General features: G+C 46.2%; 2 long non-coding RNA genes across 2 annotated transcripts; both read right to left on the minus strand.

Moving 5' to 3' along the window:
* Window positions 1-4,565: 4,565 nt before the first annotated feature.
* On the minus strand, window positions 4,566-5,800 carry LOC109521958 (uncharacterized). Its single transcript, XR_002169464.1, has 2 exons — window positions 5,272-5,800; window positions 4,566-5,104 (listed from the first exon to the last, which is right to left on the minus strand). It is a non-coding gene; the product is annotated as an uncharacterized LOC109521958 (long non-coding RNA).
* A 9,982-nt stretch (window positions 5,801-15,782) lies between these two features.
* LOC109521967 (uncharacterized) lies at window positions 15,783-20,409 on the minus strand. Its single transcript, XR_002169467.1, has 2 exons — window positions 16,050-20,409; window positions 15,783-16,008 (listed from the first exon to the last, which is right to left on the minus strand). It is a non-coding gene; the product is annotated as an uncharacterized LOC109521967 (long non-coding RNA).
* Window positions 20,410-20,433: the final 24 nt, after the last annotated feature.

The following is a 20,433-nucleotide window of genomic DNA, read 5'->3' on the forward strand; positions in this document are numbered from 1 at the left end:
GGGGGCTTGGTTTTGCAAAGACTAATATGAACGTATTTGTGCTTCAGTTTCAACAAGACGAGCGCGCTGCGGTGTTTGCACATCATAAACGCAACATGACGGCAGCCGCCTTGTTGACTTGGACTATCAGTGCGTTGTGGCCGTGTCATACGTTGTCATTGTGCTGTAAAATTAATCATCTGCATCAAAAGCATACTTTAATACTTCCTCCAAATCGTGTGTACTTATGTATAGGTACAGATGCTTGTTCATGAAAACAACTATTTTCTCTACTGCGTACTTGATTCCAGTGCGTCCGTACCTCAAATCAAATTTTCCTTTTCGTTTTTTTACCGGGTCGGCATGGAAGAGGGTCTCGCCCAGCTTGTCGGTGAAATTCAGGTTTGGCAACCACCGCGATGACCCACGGACGGACTCCCGTAGACGGACGGCAGCCTCGCAACACTTTGGAATTGGGATCAGCACAACTTTTGAGTAGAAGATCAAGATTAGAGGGACGGCCCCGGCCTGTCATAGTGAATGTTACAGAGAGAAATGGCGACGTGTTGGATATTTGAAAAATAGAGGTAGACATAAAAGTACAATGGAATAATAATCATGTTTCTTTTTGCATTTCTTTCACGCCGAGAGCTAGCTCGCGTTGCCTGGACTTTTATGTCATCAAAACAACAACGTGACACATTGGTCAATAGGAAAAGGAATGCTTCTCTGGATCTGTCGCTTCTTTGTTCTTAATGCTGCATGGTTCACATTCCTTCATGTCCACGTTTCGACACGATGTCAGGCAACAAATTATAGACCAAAGTCAACCACAGATACCTCAGAGCCTTTGCGCTTTTGTTTGACATAAGAGACGTTCCAGCCATGTCGCCGATTGTCTCTCCCCCCACCCTACGCTGTCTCTGTCCAGCCAAGCGGGATTACCCGGAGGGCCCATCGATCAGCCACCCGGCAGCAAATCTTTCGGCGCTGACTCCATGGATATTGATCAACTCTCGCCACTTTATATTTTTATGAACAAAGCAAACAACCTGTTGTTGGAGATTAGCCGGCCCTTTCTGGTGTGCTATCTCATCGGAAGCGGGGCGGCGCTCGCGTCCACCGTGTTTGGTTTGTGCATGGAAGAGGCCCTCGCGTCAGGCAGGTAGGAGACGACTGCACTGCTGGGAAATAACAAAAACAACACAACAAATGGGTCGAAAGAATACCGTCCATGCCGATGAGTGAATTCCCACTGGCCAAGTATGGCGGCTGTGGGCAGTATGGCCAAGTTGACGTCACAATGCTTACTGGACTGTGATTCATTAAGCTTGCGGTGGGGGGGCAAGTTACGGCATTATTGATGCGTCATTGCTTTTCTGTCCATGAGCTCGTCGGGTTTAGTCGATGGCCAATGAAAAGCAGGTGCTCTATCTGGAACGTTGGGATTCATTTTCTTCGGGGGGGGGGGGGGAACAAGGTGACAAGAACATTATTTTGTTGATCATGAAACGCGTGTCGTTTTTTTTTTTTTTGGGATTCAAAACATGGATTAAAATGAGCTCTCTTTGTGAAGTGAAAAGTATGTACTGTATCTCTAAATGGGCCCTCTAAAAAAAAAAAAAATGACAAATTGTAATTGTCCAATATCAAGGATGGACATCCAGAGTTTATTTTCATATGTAGATTTTTTTTTTTAAATGAAAAATTACAAATGCGTGCCTCCATTTGGTCTAGCAAAAATGACTTTTGTTGAATGAAACGTACTTCCCTCCAGATTTGGTTCGTTTTATCAATAAATACCGAAGAAAATTACTTTTGAGAATGAAAAGGATGTGCCATGACATGCTTGGACTTATTTTTTAGATATCACCACATCCCGCAAAAAAGACACTCAACATAAACATTTATGTCCTCATTTGAGTCTTCTTTTTTTTTTTAGAGTATGACAACATTCCTGTTTTTTTGTTTTTTTCTAATCATCCGACAGACAATTTTTTATTCTTGGTCAAGTGTAAAAGTTATTGCGCTTACTTATCCACAAGGTGAGTCATATTTAAATTCCTGTGACGTAGAAAACATACAACTTTCCTTTAATTCCATTCATGTATCGACGACTGTAATCATTCATCATCTCCAAAAATGTAAAATTCCAATTTTAGCTTTCAATCAAATCTAAACAGCAACAACCGGCCTCCGCCCGTTTGGCTTTGCTTTGCTCATGACACTCACGTCATCTCCACTGTTGTGCTTTTGAAAACATTCTGAACGGACTTTTTTTTTTTTTTGCCAAATTAGAACCATGCGTCCAGTATGTTGCTTTTTCTTTCCTCTTTAACTTTTGACTTGACTTTTTAACACCTACTTTTCATTGCAGACTGACGACTTACAAAAAAAGTACAAAATGAATTCATCATCATTCTCAAGCCTTTGAAAAAGACCCCCCCAAAAAAAGAGGCTCTTTGTTCTTGTGCTAATTGCGCCACAAGTGGGATTCGGCTACGCCTCGCGAGAGCTTCCAGTCGACTTTGAAATCAAAACAAAAAGATTCCAGTTAAGGTCAGTGAGCCGAGGAGATGACTCACGGCCGCCGGATTCGTCGGGATGAGGTCGTGATCAGCCGAGGTTCCGCAGCGCACGTCGACATTTAAGTTGCCCGGTGGGAATTTCACAAAGTCTTTTTCATCATCGACAGTCGACAATTGCGCAGGAAATGCCTGAGAACTTCCCTTCCGTCCGATCCCCCCCGCGCCTTTTTCCCAATTTCCACATTGCCTACACGGATGACTTTGCTTGTAAAGCCGCCACAACGCGACATCCGGTCGGTGTGGGAGGCCAACCAACGCCAGTTCCGCATGGAATTTATTAGCCGTGTGCTGTGGGAGGTCTGCCTTTTTACCGACTTTTCATGCACTCTGGAGACTCCTTAACTCGGGACACCTGCGCACCTTTGGGGATTTGACATTTTCAATGTGAAAGGGGAATATTGGCAAGTAAAAGGGTGACAACGTATCCTCTTTAGTTTCTCTGCTTCTTTTCTTTCACCTTCAGCATTTTTACGGAAACGTGTATGAGTAGACCGAAAGCGAACGGTCCGCAGACCGGGACTGGGGGTTCTGCATTGAAACATTTTTTGAGCCCTTTCAAAAGCGACTCGCCATCCTCCCGTGAAGCTCTGAGCTGGGGGACCGAGCGGCTGTGACGGAGATGCGGCTGCCCCTCGGAGCCTCCGTTGACTTCTTGCTACTTCGAATAATGTCTGGTCCGCAGACCTGAGGCAGATGTGGAGGGGCGGATAAGCTCAGAGAGGTCGGGTGGTGCCGGGTCATTTCAAGATTTGAAAACAAATAAGAGGGTCTTAAAAAGAACTCGGAACTGTAGAGGGAGCCAGTGAAGGGATGCCAGAGTAGGAGTTGTGTGCTCATGCTCATCATCGTTTTCTTACATCACATGACAGCGATTCTTAGGTTGTGTGTGTCATGTGTACTTCTGTCAGTGTTTTGAAACATGATATATTTAAAAAAAAAAGGGGGGGTGGGGGGCTATGACTTTTCCCTCCTCACGTGATGCATTTTGTGCAAGTGCCCTCAGACTTTGGAATGCATCCTTGGCAAGGGTGCATCAGAATGAAAACTAACAGCAACCTGTCAAAAAGCTGTTTCTCTTCCTCCATCTTTCTCCGGCGAGCAAAATACTTGCAGCGCACCGCAGGACTCCGAGCTTTGAGGTTAAATGCTCTTTAAAAGTGTCTAATTGGCTCGAGAGACATGAACCTCTCACAAATTGGACTCATAAAAGGCAAATGTCCAGCGAGACCTGGCGAAGGCCACTCGCCACGGCTATAATGCGGCGCGTAAGTAAACACGCTAAATAATGCAAACATCGAGTAAAGTACTTGTCACAGCCGTGGCATCTCCGAGGACCGTTTGAGCAGAAGGTTGCAGTCTTTTGGAAGGTGCGTGCGTGCATGCGGCTCAGCGTGAACATGTCACGGAGAACATTGCATACAGCCCGCCCATCTGTTAGCGCGCTATAAGAATATCGCTAGGTGTGGAGTATAAAGGAGCTGCGGGCACACCGTGTTGGTCTCATGATTTCACGCAGCACACACGTCTCCATTCACCCAGCCCCACCGCCCCAATAACACATCAACTATAGCTGTCGAAATGAGTTGGTATGTGTGTGTGCGTGTGCGCGCATGTGTGCGTGTAAAAAATGGTTACAATGTTACATGACTCACATTTAATTATGACTAGTTTAAAGTCAGCTGACTTGCATATTATGGCCGTTTTTTTGTTGTTTTTTTTGACGCTTACTCATGACAATTCCATTTTTCATGATTGGACTCAATTGGAGCTTTGGGTCACAAAAATACAAGCTTTTTGTGCAAGCTGTTTGACTTGAGCGATCACGTTTTGCAACGAGAGCATTCTTGTCTCATCGCCAAGCTGCTTTCTTTGAGGGAGGGGTTTTGTTGTTTTTAGTCGTCATCTTCAACCTTGTAAGATGTATTTCAAAGCGAGTCTCTGAATTCACTTTTCGGGGGCTTTAAAATGAACCGGAATGTTCGGTCTTGATTTATCCAGTGTATTATTCGATCTGAAAGAAGCCCCGGTCGGTCCTCCATCAGAGGACGGGAGCATCCTCTAGTCGTGCATCCTTGACGACAACCAAACACGCCCACATCCAATCCATAAGGATATGTTTACACTTCCAATCAAGCACGGCCACGGACGGACGGCCGCACGCACGCATGCATGCACGCGCGCACTCGTTGTGACGACGGCTGCCAAAATGATGGAGAGGTGCAGCTACAGCGATGGCGCAAGGAGCTCTCGAGACCAATGAATACATTCTCGAGTGCGTTGAGCGGAGAGCGCTGGCTGCGCGCGGAGGGCCCGACAACACGCACGCAGCAAAATGATCAAGCCATTTCCATGCACATGCGTGTGCGGCAAAGCTGCTGCATGTCTGAGAATAATAAAAGAGGATGACACAGTGTCCGGAAACAGATTGAAATCCCGTGGATTAATCCTTTCCTTTTCGCTTCGTCTTCCCCGAGACGGTAACGCGTGAGCGTCACTATATTAAAATGAAGACAAAGTGGCGCGTGTGATTAGAAGAGCTCCGTAGTCATTTGCACAGGTGGAAATTAGTCGTGGGCTTTCCTGAGTGACTTTAATGCAATATTTTCCCAAGTTTGAGATCCCAACAATGATGTTGGATGCCCACCTGCACTGTTGGCTTCATCTTAGTTTTTCCTCATGACTCGCCAACGTTCCTCGGTGGGACTTTTCCCTTCTCTCCATTTGGCTTTTGCAGCCTTTCAACATATTTTACAGCCGTTTGGAATCCGGGGTCGTCAAAAGTAAAGCCCGTGGGCAAGGACCGAGCGCTCGGAGGTACAAAACATGAACAGCAATGACAAAAATAAAGTTTGACATGAAAAGAGGAGCTTTTTGCGACATTTGTCACCACTGCCATCTACTGCAGTGGATGTGCTATTACACTTGCATGTGCCCTGAGGTCACACACACTGCCCCTGAGGCATAGCGCCCCCTCCCACCCCACTATTTGAGAAGGACACTTCTCAAGTGAAGGGTGTAGTTCGTCAAGGAGAGGTCTCAAGGGTCCTCCAAGCAATCGCTCAGCAATTAAGGCCGAAACCTTCGCGGTCGTACAATTCCGAACTCCCGCCGAGGGTCAATACTATCGACTAGCCTTAATTAAGTGGACGCCTCAGCAGCTTTCAGCGGGTGGGAGGCCCTCCCGCTGATATCCACAGGTACCCCACATTACGCGGCCGTTTCTTATTTTGTGTGTGTGTCACTAGTGTTCAATTTGCAAGTGTTCACATGATTGCGGCGATTCAACATTCTCGTCTTTCTGCACGCGTATGCTGCGCAAGGCTTTTTTACAATCACCTTCCTTTTCCCACTTTCATATCCCCCCCCAGTCTAATATTTACTATGTCGCGCAGCCACATAATTGCCTCACGCACATATAAAGGCATTGCAGCGCACGTGGGAGCAGTGAGGTGTTGGGACGGAGAAAGCTTATTGATCATATATTATTTGGAGCTTGTGTAAAAGGGCACGGTTTAGTTACAGTTGCTGCGAGCGAGCGCACCTCTCGAGAGGTCTCGCCCGTTTGCGTGCACACTGCACTTTCCCTGAAGCTCGGCGGGCCCTGCCAGCGTTCCCGGTGACGAACGGCGCTCTAGGTGCCGCGTAACCTCTGCTTCGTTGACAGCTAGTTAGCCGAGACGTACAACCGAGCGCCGGCCGCACACCGCGTCCCGCCAAACATGCCCAATTAGCAAGCTGAACGCAAGTCGCTGCGTGTCCTGCATTGTCGCTGCAATAAATGAAGGCAATTCATTGGGCACACCTGCGCCATCACATTATAGGCCTTTCCAAGATGATTTTATTCCTATCCCGAATTTCGTCTTTTTTTCGGCGCATACAGTACAGCCATCCATTCGTTTTGCATCACACTTGTCCTCATTAGGCTTGCCGGTAACAGCAGAATGTCCCAGCTGACTTTGGGGGAGACCCTACACCCAAACCTTTCCTGCTTCATCACTACACTGGGGGGGCTTGAGCGCTGTCAGAAATCCAGCTGAAGCCCTTCAATAGTTTTTGATATTTTACAATATGTTATATATGTGAATTCTTTTTCTTTTGGTGTGCCTATTCTGGTGGCCGGTTGTGTGTGCGTTTTGCTCCTAGAAAGCAGAGCGCAAGTGGAGTCAGCGGCTGACGAAGAGGCGCGAGCGTGTGCATGTGAATCTCTTTTGCATCCAATTAGGCTGATGAGGCTTCATTAGGCGGCTGTGCCTCCCAATTAAAAGGCTTTTTTCACGCGGGGCGCGGCGCGAGGACGGCCTTGCGGACACGACGGACGAGACCGTGCTTCAAATGGTTGTCTGTCAAGCATGCAAATAAAAACAAAACAAAGAAAAAGGAAAAAGGGCGATGGCTTCCACCGCTCTCGGAACGCGTCGTTGCATCTCGCCGTCGCCTCGAGATGCGGTCTTGGCGCTGAATTATAAATGAAAGCGTGGCGTGGATGCGCATGGGCTCCTGTCCTCGCAACGACTTTGTTGGGTCATTTTGGTGGGCAAAGCTTGACATTGATTCTTTCGCAAAGGCACCGAAATGACTTTGAATCAACGCGCGGTGATTCCATCCCAAGAAGTGAATGAGAAAACACCGAAGCACAGGCAAGAATGTTATCCTTCCATTTTTCTGCTCTCCTACTTGCCCGCTGCCGTCGATGTGAGCGCGAATGGTTGTTTGTCCAAGTGCCCGACCCGTCCAGAGCGTACGCCGCCTGTCGCCCACAGTGCCGAGAGTCTGCGGTGTGTAATTAAAGCCGAGTGATGGTCCGATGGCGGGCTGCGACTGTGACGGAACATCACCGCTGCTCTGTTTCGCCTTATTTGAATCGGCCCTCTTCAAAAGCGTCTCACACCTACGCGGCTGCATAAATTAGCGTCCGTCATCTGCTCGTCTCCGGGCTCGTTTCGCAAAACACCGCAGCGGGCCCTTTAATGACTTTGGAACGCAACTCTCCCGCTCTGCCGCGGGATCGTTCATGAGGCCCGAGTGAGGGTTGCCAGCCGTTTGGCCTACTGAGAGCAGCGTGCGTGCGTGCGCGAAAGCAGAATGCACCACTAAAGTTGCCGATACGCGATAGCAAGTGATGCCAAAGAACGGGCCGTTCGCATATCTGAGCAGCCATCCATCGCCTTGTCAAGGTCCGTTTTGGGGAGGAATATCTCCGTTTAGGGTGTGACGCTCTGAATCCCAATGACAGGTTACCAAATCCCAACCGCCTCCTCTGATGGATGCTTTGAGTGCGGCAGCACAGTGATGAAGAGATAAATACAGTGCTCAACATAAATGAGGACAAGCCCTTTGAAAAGTTCGTTTTCTGTCAGTAACTATTGAGAAGTGGCGAGGTTGACAGACAGCCGGATGGACAGAATGAGTAAAAAGACCTCAAGGAGATGCGTGCCCCACAAACGTGACATATTAACGATCATCTTTCTTGATCTGCCGCAACGTGCTCATGAGTACCTTTAGCCACGTTGCAGAGAAATGGCCTCGTTGTGGATGTAGAACAAGTCCTAGCTCTTCGAAACAAAAGTGTTGCCCTCTCGACTGATAATGTGCATCGATACGCAAAGACAACGGTCAAAACTGATCAGTAAGCTACGGTTATATCCGTCAATAGATGATTGACATACTGTAGGTAGGTGGATGGAGGGATGACAGATATACTGTAAATGCCGAGTCGGTAATTTCATCTGCTTTTGGCTATCTACACATTGTTAGCTAGCAGGCTACTTCCTGGTTCGCGCAGACTGACTCAAGATGGACTGCACTTTACCGTTCTGTGTCCTCGTTGAACAATTCCCCCATCCACCCACGACTATGGAGATAGATACATATGATTTATATATGTATATCATAATTCATAATCCTGCTCAAGAGGAAACGGACAACCAGTGCTGAATAGAGCGGCCCTTGCCTTTACATCAGCTTGCGCCATAGCTTGGTTGGAAAACTAAATGAGCCTAATTAGGGATGACACAAAAATTCGATACGCTGTTGCCCCCCCACCCCCACCCCCACACACTCAGTATGCACCCTGTGACTGTGTGTGTCTGAATTTTGATGAAAATGTTTTATTTGCGTCTGGCTAAGCAGATGGGGACTGGAGAGTGTGAGTCTCCCGAGCACCTGTTCCCATATTAAAAATCTTTGAGGACGTCTGGTGCGTCTTTCGCTCAAGTTCAAAACCATCCAAAATGCGGAATGCGCAAGCCTGAGTAGTTTTGTGCGTGGCGACATCAGCTGCGCTACGGTGTCCATCTCCTAAATAAGACAGAGCCTCGGGGGGGGGCATGAGACTCCAAAGAATGACGCACTCTCTCCGCTATGTGATGAGCAAATGATGACTATTATTATTTTGTCGAGTCATGCTTTTGGTACTCCAACCTGGTCAGCGGTCTATAGGACGGTTATCAAAATATAGGAGATGACGTCAAGAGGACAACAGCAAATAGGCAAGGACGGACAGTTAATTAGGTGCGCGATCCACTGATCCTCATTTCATTTACAGAGCTCATATTATTTATCCTTACTTTTTAAACTTATTCAATGTGCTATTTTCCAAATGTCTTTTCTTACATATATATTTAAAACCCTTTTTTTTTTTTTTTTTTTACACAAAATGTAATACTGTACTTCAGACTGCGTGTGATCTATTATGCTCACTCGGAATGCGATAAACTTGATTTATTCGACACGATATTATTTATTACTTTGCTGCTGACAACTACCAGTGATCTATTTTTGAAACAGAGCACGGCGTACGACCACAGCTCGCTTTGTTGTTTTCATGAGATTTGCACTCGGTAGCCATTTTGAAAAAGTAAAATTTGCGGGAAATATGCAAGGCCATAGGATTGAACTCTCTGTACAAAATGATGTTCCACCAAAACGGGGTCGATGGGTGATCTTCACCATATTCTTCCTCCTCTGATGCGCCAGCTTGACATTTTCGGGTGGGAAATTGTATTTTTGGCATAAACATTTTATCGGCCCTACTTTTTTAGTGGTTTATACGTCAAAATGGGTGTTTGAAGACTTACATGGCCCTGAATGTCTATTTTGTATTTGCCAGATTGATCACTACCATCTGGGTTTTTCATGTTCTTTATTCATGATGACCCTCAGAATAGGGGGGGAACCCAATAAATGATCTTTACTTGACATTTTTAATGAGAATGTCTCCATTGTGAGACAAACAAAGGTTTTCTTATCTTATATCTTATCTTTGCAGTTGCCACCGCGCACTTTTCTTTTACGCCGGCCTATTTGTTCCTTCTGCCTGGATTCTACTTAGTATGCATAGTTGCTCTATGCACTCACAAATGGGGGGGGGACATCTTTCTCATCTTTGTCGCAGACAAGCGCGCACGGTCTTTGTTTACGTTTTTCAAGTTGCGACGACGCACTCATTCTGCACTTTAATGGGGTGCCCCGATTTAATTGCATGATTTGCCGGATTAATGCCCGCTGGCCCACATCGCAGGATAATCGCTTTGAATAATCTTTGACGCAGCGGCTCTCAAAGGTTTTCCACCAAATACCATCTGATATTAATATTTAACTCTCCCGGTACCACTGTAATTGGCCATATTTGAATACAGTCAAGTCGTAGGACTAAGTGCTCATTTCAAAAAATCAAAAGGCAGAGGTTTTGAGTTTTTGAACATTTGGAGATGGCCGAATTTTTCGACATGATATGTGTTTATTTATGTATCTCCCTGGCCATTCTTGTCATTAGCTTAGCATTTAGCCAAGTGGCTTTTGTCAGATGAGTCGCCTGCCTTTTTTTTTTTTGCCTTAGCGGGATTCAAATGTGGGATTGACAACGTTATACGCGTCATAACGATGCGGGAGGGTGACATATTTTTGATACGGTATGTCTACATCAAGGTCACTCTACTTAACACAGCAGTGACGACAAGAATATTTTTGACAGTGTCAGTCAATACTGAGTAAAGGGTCCATTTTTGTTAAGCGGCTTTCACGCAATCAACATCGCAAAGAGCTGATGATTATCTGATTAGGTTGTGCCCATGGCAAACTCCCAACACCGCGCCGCCGCTTCACGGGGCCCGGTCGAAGCCGTGAGTAATCATTCTGCGCACAGTTGCATTGTGGGAACTCGCCGCGGAAAGGACGCATTGTCGAGTGCTTTACTCACATCCGAAGGCAGCATCGAGCTCAACTCCAATATTCATCATGACGCCGAGGTCTCGGTGCCACTCACCCTCTATTTACGTCCGCCTCGGAACGTCTCTCCGGTCTTCATTACGCATTTTATTCCTGACGTATTTCAACAGAGGCGCAGATGAAGACGCTGGGAATAAAGGGAGAGCAAATGAAGGGAGATGAGAGAGACGCGTGGCGAATGACAGCCGACGCGATTACTTCCGCACGCTGCGCGGGCCTGATGGTCTTTTCAAAGCGCAGACATATCGGATGCGGAAAACACGCGCGGCGGGCTCACCGAGTGATGTGAAATGTCTTGAACGGGCATCGCCGCGCTGCTGTCTGGGATGCCCGAGTCGCTGAGGGAGACATTAAAGCTGTTCAAACGGCTTGCAAATCAACAGCAAACGGGTTGTCGGTGTCAAGCGCCTCCCGTCTGGCCTCTTTCAAGGGCCATCACTCACCAAAGGGATCGGGCGACATCGGACCGCCGTCGACTTTCTGCATTTCAAATGAGGCCCGCTTCAATATTGATGACTCTTCACGCCGCGCACGACTCATGTCGGCTTTTGAGACTCGGAGGGGGCCGTCTCGAAGTCTGTCGTGAGTGTCTTCAACATTTCTCTTGGAGTTGCCACGATGCATGCACGGAGAGCGAACACTGTTTGGATGTACTTTTCCCTCTGCCACGTGCTCTGAACACGTTAGAATTTCTTATAACACGGGGTTACACAGAAAACAAAGAAAATGACATTATATATATTGAAAGAACAATGCTCCACTGCCTTAGGAATCTCCGCTAGCTCCACGCCAACATCATGCCAAACAAACACCAGGAGCAACGCAACTGCCATCGCCGTCTCGGTAACGTAACCCTTCAGAATTATGGAAGACTGAACACAAACGGTGCAGCAACATGTGTTATGACTGCAGCTAACTGAGGAGCTGTGACGTCTTCTTTGTGTACAACTGCACATCCATATTTATGTATTACATAATCAATCATACAATCTATATCAGTCACAACGCACACATACTGAGGGAATTATTTATATCCTATTCAATTGTCTTCTAACTGTCTAGTTTTAGAAAGTACAACCGTGTCGATTCGTATTTTACTCATTGAAAAGTGCATTCCTACACATTTTAAGTTTGGCGTGAGTCGGAACAGAGTCGGAGGATTTCCATTCACCATAGACGGACGGGCAAACCGCAGTTATTATTATACCCGTCTGACCAGATGGCATGAAATGTACATGTATTACAATGGACATCCATTCATTAAAATGGCTGCCACTTTCGCCGACCGAGCGACTAAAACACATCGCTTTCATTTCAGAAGACTGAGCGGCCGCTTGTCACTAAATCAATGAGGGATCTTTAAGGCCGGCGGCGCCTGCTTGGCCGTGTTTAACTGATATTGATGGAATCATTATCCCAGCGGCAAAAGTGGGCTTTATCTCATTATTAGACGGCATTTTAAATGTTGAGCACACACACACACACACACACAAGCGCGCGGCTCGCCAATCATTGACAGCGCCGCTCCATGCCACCATGCCGGCTACATAACAATGGCTCAGAACTTCACAAAGACAGGATTGCTTGTAATGAACCTAAATGTTGAGGCCACTTGGACTTGAGATGGATTGAAGTGATTCAAACTTGCTTGATTAGAGGGTTACCGCCTTCCGTCTCCTCTGGGGTAGGTCAAATACATACTCGATAAAGTTTAAGTCTAGAGATTGACTTGACCGGTATAAAGAACATTTCTGCGTCGAGCCCCTGATGAGCTGCTTTGTTGATTTGGAAGGACTTGCCTCTAACCCATGTAGACAGATCATACAATAATGCATGCACATTTTCTTTATCCTCAGCATCAAACGACTGACATTACTGCAGCTTACTCCATTGCGGCAAAAATGGGTCCATTCTTTATTTCTTATTGAATGATGCCATTCCTGCATGTTTTCATCGTGTACATTACAGAGTGTTATTTTATTGAAAAAAACATTTAAAAAAAGGGGGGGGGGTTGTTGTATTAATGGTGTCTTAATAACTTGAACAAATGGATGTGACTCAAAAGTAGCTGTAGGGACAAGTCCTTGCATCTTTGGGGTCCCACTTAGCTCCCCTTGAGCAAGAAGGAGAAAAACGCACACTTTGCTGTCGTCAACGTGTCCGTTCAAACATTCCATTCTATCGATGAGTGGGCGGTAAAAGCTGCGAGGAACACAAGGAGCACACGTTTCAAGGACGTCAGGGGGCAGGGGATGTAATCTCGCCTGTTTGCGCGCTGACCTTTTTCCACACTGCAGCGATTTGGGGAATATGTTAAGGAGAGTCTGAGTCCCTACGGCTGTTTCCGTTGCAGACCAACAGACATGAAGAAATTAGCATATGGACAGCAGAATTCCTGTTACATTGCGGGGATGAGGAATGACTAGTTGACTGTATAAATTACATTCAGTCACTATTTTGAGTTTATGTCAGCGAATGACAATCTGTGCTGTTGACAAAGTGTTATGTAGCTTCAAAAACCCTACCGGTAGCCCCCCCCCCACCGAGATCACATTTCATTCCTACATCTCACTGATTAAAACGTACCTCGAAATTGGTTGAGCGGGGCTGTCAGCATCTGTTGAACGTAACTGATAAAGTAACTCGTAACCTAACATGGTTGCTTTTAGAATCAAGTCGTCATTGACTTGGCTTATGTAAATTACTTGCTACTAACTAGCTATTAAGCACAGGGCAAAAATGTAAACCCAAACACTTTCTTAAGATTGAACTTTCCATCTTAGCAGCCCGTACTTCCTGTTTGTGGTTTTGCCAAGCATGACCGCTCACAAGATGCATTCGGTGTAGTACACGTACCGCTCAGGATGGACCAACAGCTAATTTGCGAGGGGGGCAGCAAAGGTCAACGAGCACCGCCATGGCTTCCAATTCTACCCACCATGCATCTGTCACTTTTGATCAATGCACTCGCGGGCTACTCGGTTCGCGAGTTGCGCTACATTACGTGTACGCGCGTCGAACAGACTGATGCGTCGTGACGAGGTGGAGATGCCGGTCAGCAAAGACGATGTTCGGGGTTCAAAGGCCGTCGTGAAAATACGAGGGATGTTATTGGTGAAGCCCTCCCCCTCCTACACGGCGCAGTTGCCATGACGCACCCTGAAAGCAAGAGCCATGTGAGGTTCCAACTCATCTGTGGAGGGATAATGTGATCGCATAATGACACGCGTCCCCCACTTCCGCTACAACATAAAAACTTCGAGGAGCGCCTGTCTCCAAGAGGGAAAGCGTGACTCAGCGATTGTACAAGACCCATTATTAGGTGCACTTGAGAATTGTACAACTAACTCCGACAATACTGCACTTTGTATAGATTTTGGCCTGTTTTATTGTCGCTTCTCCGTTCTCACAAAGTCACTTGTGATCAAGACTTACAGATTGCAAAAACTTGTATTAAAACTCATTTTTGCAAACAGCTTTTACAAATTGTAGATGTGCAAGTGTACCTCAAGCCACCAATGACAGAAAAGGCTTTTTTTTGCACCTCAGCCTTAGTGAGAAAAGGAAACCATTCACACAGAGTACTCGTATTGATGTCACGGATGGTGACACGGAAGGTAAATACAACTCTAAATTGGAGTCAATGTGTACTTGAAAAGTCTTTGAAGAATTTGAAATTCAAGACAGGAGCAATCCTCTCCATTTCCTCCATCTGCTTGTGCAATCTCCTCCGCTCTGAGGAATGACTCTTCACCAGAAACATGGAACAGGTCACGTTCCCAAAACTAAGGGGCTTCTCCACCAAAACCAACTCCCAAAAAAAGTGTCGGCCGATGATTTCAAGTATAAGGAAGGGATATCTTTACATGGTGACATTCACCTCCAAGATTTGAATTTCCCTTTGTGGTTTAAGCTAAACAAGTGCAGGCAGTGTACAAAGACGCAATCCCACTCCCCGCAGGTGCCTTTTGCTGCCGGTCTGCTCCTGCTAATTAGTTCCTCTGAGAGCTGCGTACATTTACACACAACTACAGATGGTGCGAGCACGCACACACACGCACGCACACACACACACACCACCTCTGCGACCACCTTTTGCTGTATGGGTGTTGAAACACACATTTGGCCGATGTGTCACTTCAAAATTCAACCTTCCACACCACCCTCACTTGCGGTCATACATTGGGGTCCACACGTTTCGATCAGCTGGTCAATGTGACAATGCTGACATCCAGCGGTAGTTTTGGAAACTACAGTACAATCATTGAGGGGGGGTGAGCAGACATTTAGCAGTTAGGGATGGCAAAAATGTGTCACGCTCTGAACTTATAGAAAGTACAGATTCTTGTATGAAGACTCTCTTCAAAGGACCTATTCAATTTGGATATTGAAGAAAATAAAAAAAGTACAGACTGAAATGTGCTTGAGCGGAAAATTGTGAGTTGCAAATTACATAGATAATTGATCACTTCGTATGATAGGAAAAAAAACATCAAATAAAGCTATAGCGAGTCAGCGACACACTCGTTTCCCTGTTAACGCCCCTGAGTTCAATCACCACCAGGGGGTGATACTGAGCCGCTGTTCGAATGCACACATCGGCCACAAAAGACAAGACCTGCTCACTAGAATGAAACCCTCGACAGTATTTCCAAAAAGTTGTACCAAATATGTTGTATGTTGTATGTTGTACCATGTTGGTGAGTTTCACTTGTCACTGTCAGATGCATTTAGTTTATTATTGTGCCTGAAGTTTGCAGTGGTATTGGACCGGACTAATAGTCACACGAACGAGTTTGCAGTCATTCCCGGAGATATTAAACGTGCGTTCAGACATATGAAGGTTTACTTCTGGAGTTGAACCAACCCAAGTAAGGACCACAATGGAAAATCTCAACCTTTCGCAATGCAATAGGTTCTTGTCAAAAAGGCACCACAACAGTCTTTGTGGTTCCGCTGGCTCATATGAAAGAACACCAATCACGCGTGTTGAAGTTAGACATACATCTTTATTTAAGTGTAAACAAAGAAACCAACAACAACAACAACAGCAAAAAAAAAAAAAAAACTGCATAGGAAATGTTTAAAGTCCAAAGAGTACAGCGCGAGCAGCAGGTGGCCAAATATATTATACAGTCTCCTTTGCCTTATTTAGACTTACATCTGCACTTCCACTCAGCACAAAGTGTGTGTGACGGACAGACAGACACAAACACTCACACACACACACACACACACACACACACACACACACACACACACACACACACACACACACACACACACACACACACCAGCCCTGATGAAGAAGCGCCAGCAGCACTCACTAAACTCGGCGGGCCACATCCAGTCGCGCTGCCTCTTGGGACTGTGAGGGGTTACATTCAGTGGAGATCTGCTTTGACAACAGATGAACAAGAAACAGCCACTCCCTCCAAGCTGCCTGCTGGACCATCACCGGTTGGACGAATGAGGGGCAAACCCCCCTCAAGCTCCATCCGGACAGATGCTGACGCTGGTTTGTGCCACCCGCCGCTACAAATATTGCTGATGTGGGAATGCGGTGGCAAGGAATACGGACTTGTGCTGCGGTCCAGCGGCAGGTTGTCGAGAGCGGGCATCGGCCGGATGCTGAACCCTTTTCTTCACAAAATACATTCTAAAAGGGCCAATGAGCATCAGATGGTGCGTGGTGTTTGAAAATGGTGTAAAAGAAACAAAGAGGAAATAATTGGGTGTTGGGGGGGTCGTTCATCAAAAGAAATATTTCGGATTTCGATTTTTTTTTATTATTATTTAAATGGACACACAAAAGAATCAGACTAACGCTAAGATCCAAAATGGGGAAAGGGTTCGTCAAAGGGGTAGGGGAGATCTACTTTTATTTCTAAAAGACACATTTCAATGACGCCAGCAGCACGCGGCTGCCGAGAACTACCTGAGATATATTTTAATTTCATTTCTAAATTTTCACCAACCATATTTTTTTTTTGTCTTTACGTTCGATTATACAATCATTAAAAAGGAGGTCTAAGACCTCGCACACATCACCCGGTGCAGCTTCAATTTTTTTTATTTATTTTTTCCTCTCAAAAGTCCCAAGAGGGCAAGAAATGAGACAGGCGGCGGGATGCGCGCACGAGTGCGCCGTCAACCCGTCACATTGTTAGCAGCCGTCACCCGACTTCCTGGATTGTCAAAAAGAGGAAGACGGCTGGCTGGCTGCCGGTTTGTGCTAGACGAGCCAAACTGGTGACCCTGTGACAAGGGGGCTCCGAGAGGCTGCCCCGTGTGAGGCGGGCAAATCAATCGATTCAGAGTGGCGAGTTTTCCAAGTTTCCGCATGTAAAGCGCCTGAGCTGCGAGGCACGCAAAAGAAGCCTCAAGATGTATGTTGGGAATCGAGGAGTTGGCTGACCGAACAGGTCAATCCCATTCTAGCGCACGCATACTCGTCTTTGGGTACATTTCCCGATCTGATCCACCTCCCAGAAAGTCAGCTTCCCGCTCGGGTTTAGCCCAACATCCACCCAAAGAAAAGACATCAATCTGATAAGGATTTCTTTCTTTTAAGCATGCAACAAAATGAATAAGTAATTAATAGGTTAAAAATATGTTTGTTTTTTTTCCTCTTAAAGAGAGAAGATCTAAGGATCTTAAAGATAGAACTCTACAATCTTAGTTTTCCGAAAAAGGATGCGGACGTGGATGAACACAGTAATACTGAAAACGCAAAAACAAGCACGACTGTTGGTATTGTTCCTCCGTGTGCTAAGTAGAAAACCTTTTCGTTCATGACGTTCATCATTGTTGGCACCGCAGTCAAGACAAGTCCCGCTGTGGGCATAAATATTGGTCAGTTGTGCTGAAAGTTGAGCAAAGTCTGTGTGTAATTCTTGTGCGGCGAGTGAGGGTTGTTTTTTTTTTTTTAACACTCCCTCCCCCCCGCTGCCCCTTTAACTAACGTACAAACGGAAATCTGCGGAGGTCGTCGTTGTGAGGTCAAAGAGAACCAGGGCCCAGCCCTCGTAAGTGCACGCCATCGGAGAGCCGCAGGATTTATCCTGCGGCCGGCCCGACTCACTCAACATTTATATATCTTCGATATCGTGGTCCAGTGGCGTTTTGTCATCAACAACAGAGCGGTCCTTGGCACACAACTCCCAGAGATCATTTTGGCACTATGTTATTGACGGAACTATTTGGTTTGGTTGGTGATTTTTTTTTTTTCGAATTAAAAAAAAATAACAACTACAAAGAAAATAGGCAATTAATCGTACAGCAAAGTCAACCTAGCGGAAAAGCTGCTCAAGGTTGCCCGATGGGGACACGCGACCGCAACAAGTTTTCAACGGTGCCACAATCTTTGGTCCTCCGGCTATGGGCCACGCGCTGTACTGCACCGGTCAAAGAATGAGGTATAAGAGTGATGTATACACATCTGATGAGGTATGTCAACACATGAAAAAATGCACAAAATCAAAAGTCAAAATGAGGTATCGAAATAGAAACTACACAAGTTTGAGGTATATGAAAGTGAACAGTAGCTACAAAGTGAGTTGAGGCATTGAGGTCCACAAGCTGACTAAACACTGAGGCTGAATGAACGTATTCCATGAGAAGGTGTCGGTCGGGATCATGTGCGGACAGGTCCTCTCTCCTCAGAGAAGAGAGCCCGTCGGTAATTCTTTCCACAGTTTTTGCTCGAACACGAAAGCCACCAACAGGACATGAATTGTCGAGTGCGTTCAAGCGGGGCACAGATTGAAAGAAGGGCGAGGAGCCAACGCCCACCCCCACCCCCACTAATTGGAGGATTTGCTCACAAGGGTATTTTCGGGGCGCGACGGATTGTTCTACATCGGATAGGTGGGTGGACTCCGAAGGGGCAGGGGACGGTTCTCTTTGGTTTTCTAAGCGGCTGGATTCAGAGAGGACATCCAAGTACTCGTGCGGTGTCAGCGGGCGGCGCTCCCAAACTCCACGAGTTACACCGGTAACGTTTCCCAGCATTGAGGATTATTGAAGAACGTGACTTTTTAAGAATATTTGAAATGCCAGTTTTTTAGTTGGCCACTGTGCAGATATTCTAACTTTGGTTGAATCTAGTAGTTGGTCGATAGACCTCCATCTTTAGAGGATTGGTCTACTAGCGCACAGGTCTGAAGGTGCTTCCTGAGACCTGAGCGTTAATAAATTGGGGTGAGCTCGGGTGGTCGCGCCCTTTCGTTGGTTCGGAAGAGGGCGCCTTTCAACCGCAGCTTACGTCCAAAGGATTGTACAGTGAAGCGCCGCGCATTCGCGGGTGGGCCTTCGCAAGGTGCCGGGGAACGCGAATGCCCCAAGCTATGTCGAAGCGAGTTTGAGCTTCATTCGGACAAACATAGTGCTTTGTCACCATCTAGTGGCGTCTAGAGGCAATTAAACCCTTTCAGGGGGGGTGTCAATTAGGCATGGATTTTCGCGACAGGGCTCAGTCCATCTCCCCCGCGAACAGGAAGCGTTCACTGTTTTGTCAAGTCTTAAGTCTATTTGATGTTCGTCCTCTGGACTCTCTACTTCGGAGGCATTTGTCAAACACTGCCTCGGGGAAAAAGGTGTCATTTAACTACGATCAAATCTCTACTTTAGGATCCCTAATAGATCCCGATCTTCGAAAAATGTATCCCCCACATCCATTTGTGGGTCCTCTCTTTTCGGAGGAGAGCAAGCGGTCCTTGCATACTCATCTTTGCATCCTAGTTGGTCATGCAGTTGACTGGACCGTAACGAAAACACAAATCCAGTCGAACAATAGGTCGAAAAATCTGGGGCACGACATTTTCGAATGTCATCACAGGCCTGATGCGCTATAGTGAACATACGAGTGAAGCTTAAAGGAGGCCTGAAAAGCGCTGATCTCTTCTAATCAGCCGACGTATTACCTGAGCTTGTTTTTTTTTTTTACATCATGTCATTGTGGCATTTTCTTCCCACGTTCTGGTTGGGCCGTAATGCCTATGCAAACTCAAGCATAGCGATGAGGGGGCAATGTCATTAGACCCCCAAAACATAAAACAAAACCCCCCCAAAAAAACATTTGCCTATAATGGAAACGATGAAGACACTGCCGTCCTGTACCCTAATTCCTTTTTAGCAAAGCCTTCCAATGACAATGAATCATGCAGCCTCAACAGCGATCTGAGTATTGTCTCAGCAACAACATTCAGGAGGTTCACTTAACTCAGATTTAAAAAAAAAAAAAAAAAATGCACAGCATGAATTCCATTAATCCTGTGCAAATAAAACGACCAAAGAGTCTATTTTTTTCCTTAGTTTTGTCTCTCTTAAATAAAAGTATAGAGGTAGGCTTTTCTTCTTTGTAAAACTTCGCGGACTAATAGACCTCTGCTCGGTGACTATGAGTACATTCATAAAGAGCTCAATGAGGTAGGTGTGGAGCAGAGGGTACGAGGTTTCAAGAAAAGTGAGAAATTCCCTGAGAAGGATACTCGAGAAGAGCTTACAGACAGAAGAGAGCAGCTCACTATGAGGAAGGGAAATGAATGGCTCTTTTGTTGCTTCTGATTATCCATTTGTAGAGGTCCTCGTTGAAATACATAGCGCATGACGGATTGAGTCGCGATAGCCTGAGCCAACC

The sequence above is a fragment of the Hippocampus comes genome, unplaced genomic scaffold, assembly GCF_001891065.2.
Source record: "Hippocampus comes isolate QL1 unplaced genomic scaffold, H_comes_QL1_v1.1 scaffold612, whole genome shotgun sequence".
NCBI classification, from domain to species: Eukaryota; Metazoa; Chordata; class Actinopteri; order Syngnathiformes; family Syngnathidae; genus Hippocampus; species Hippocampus comes.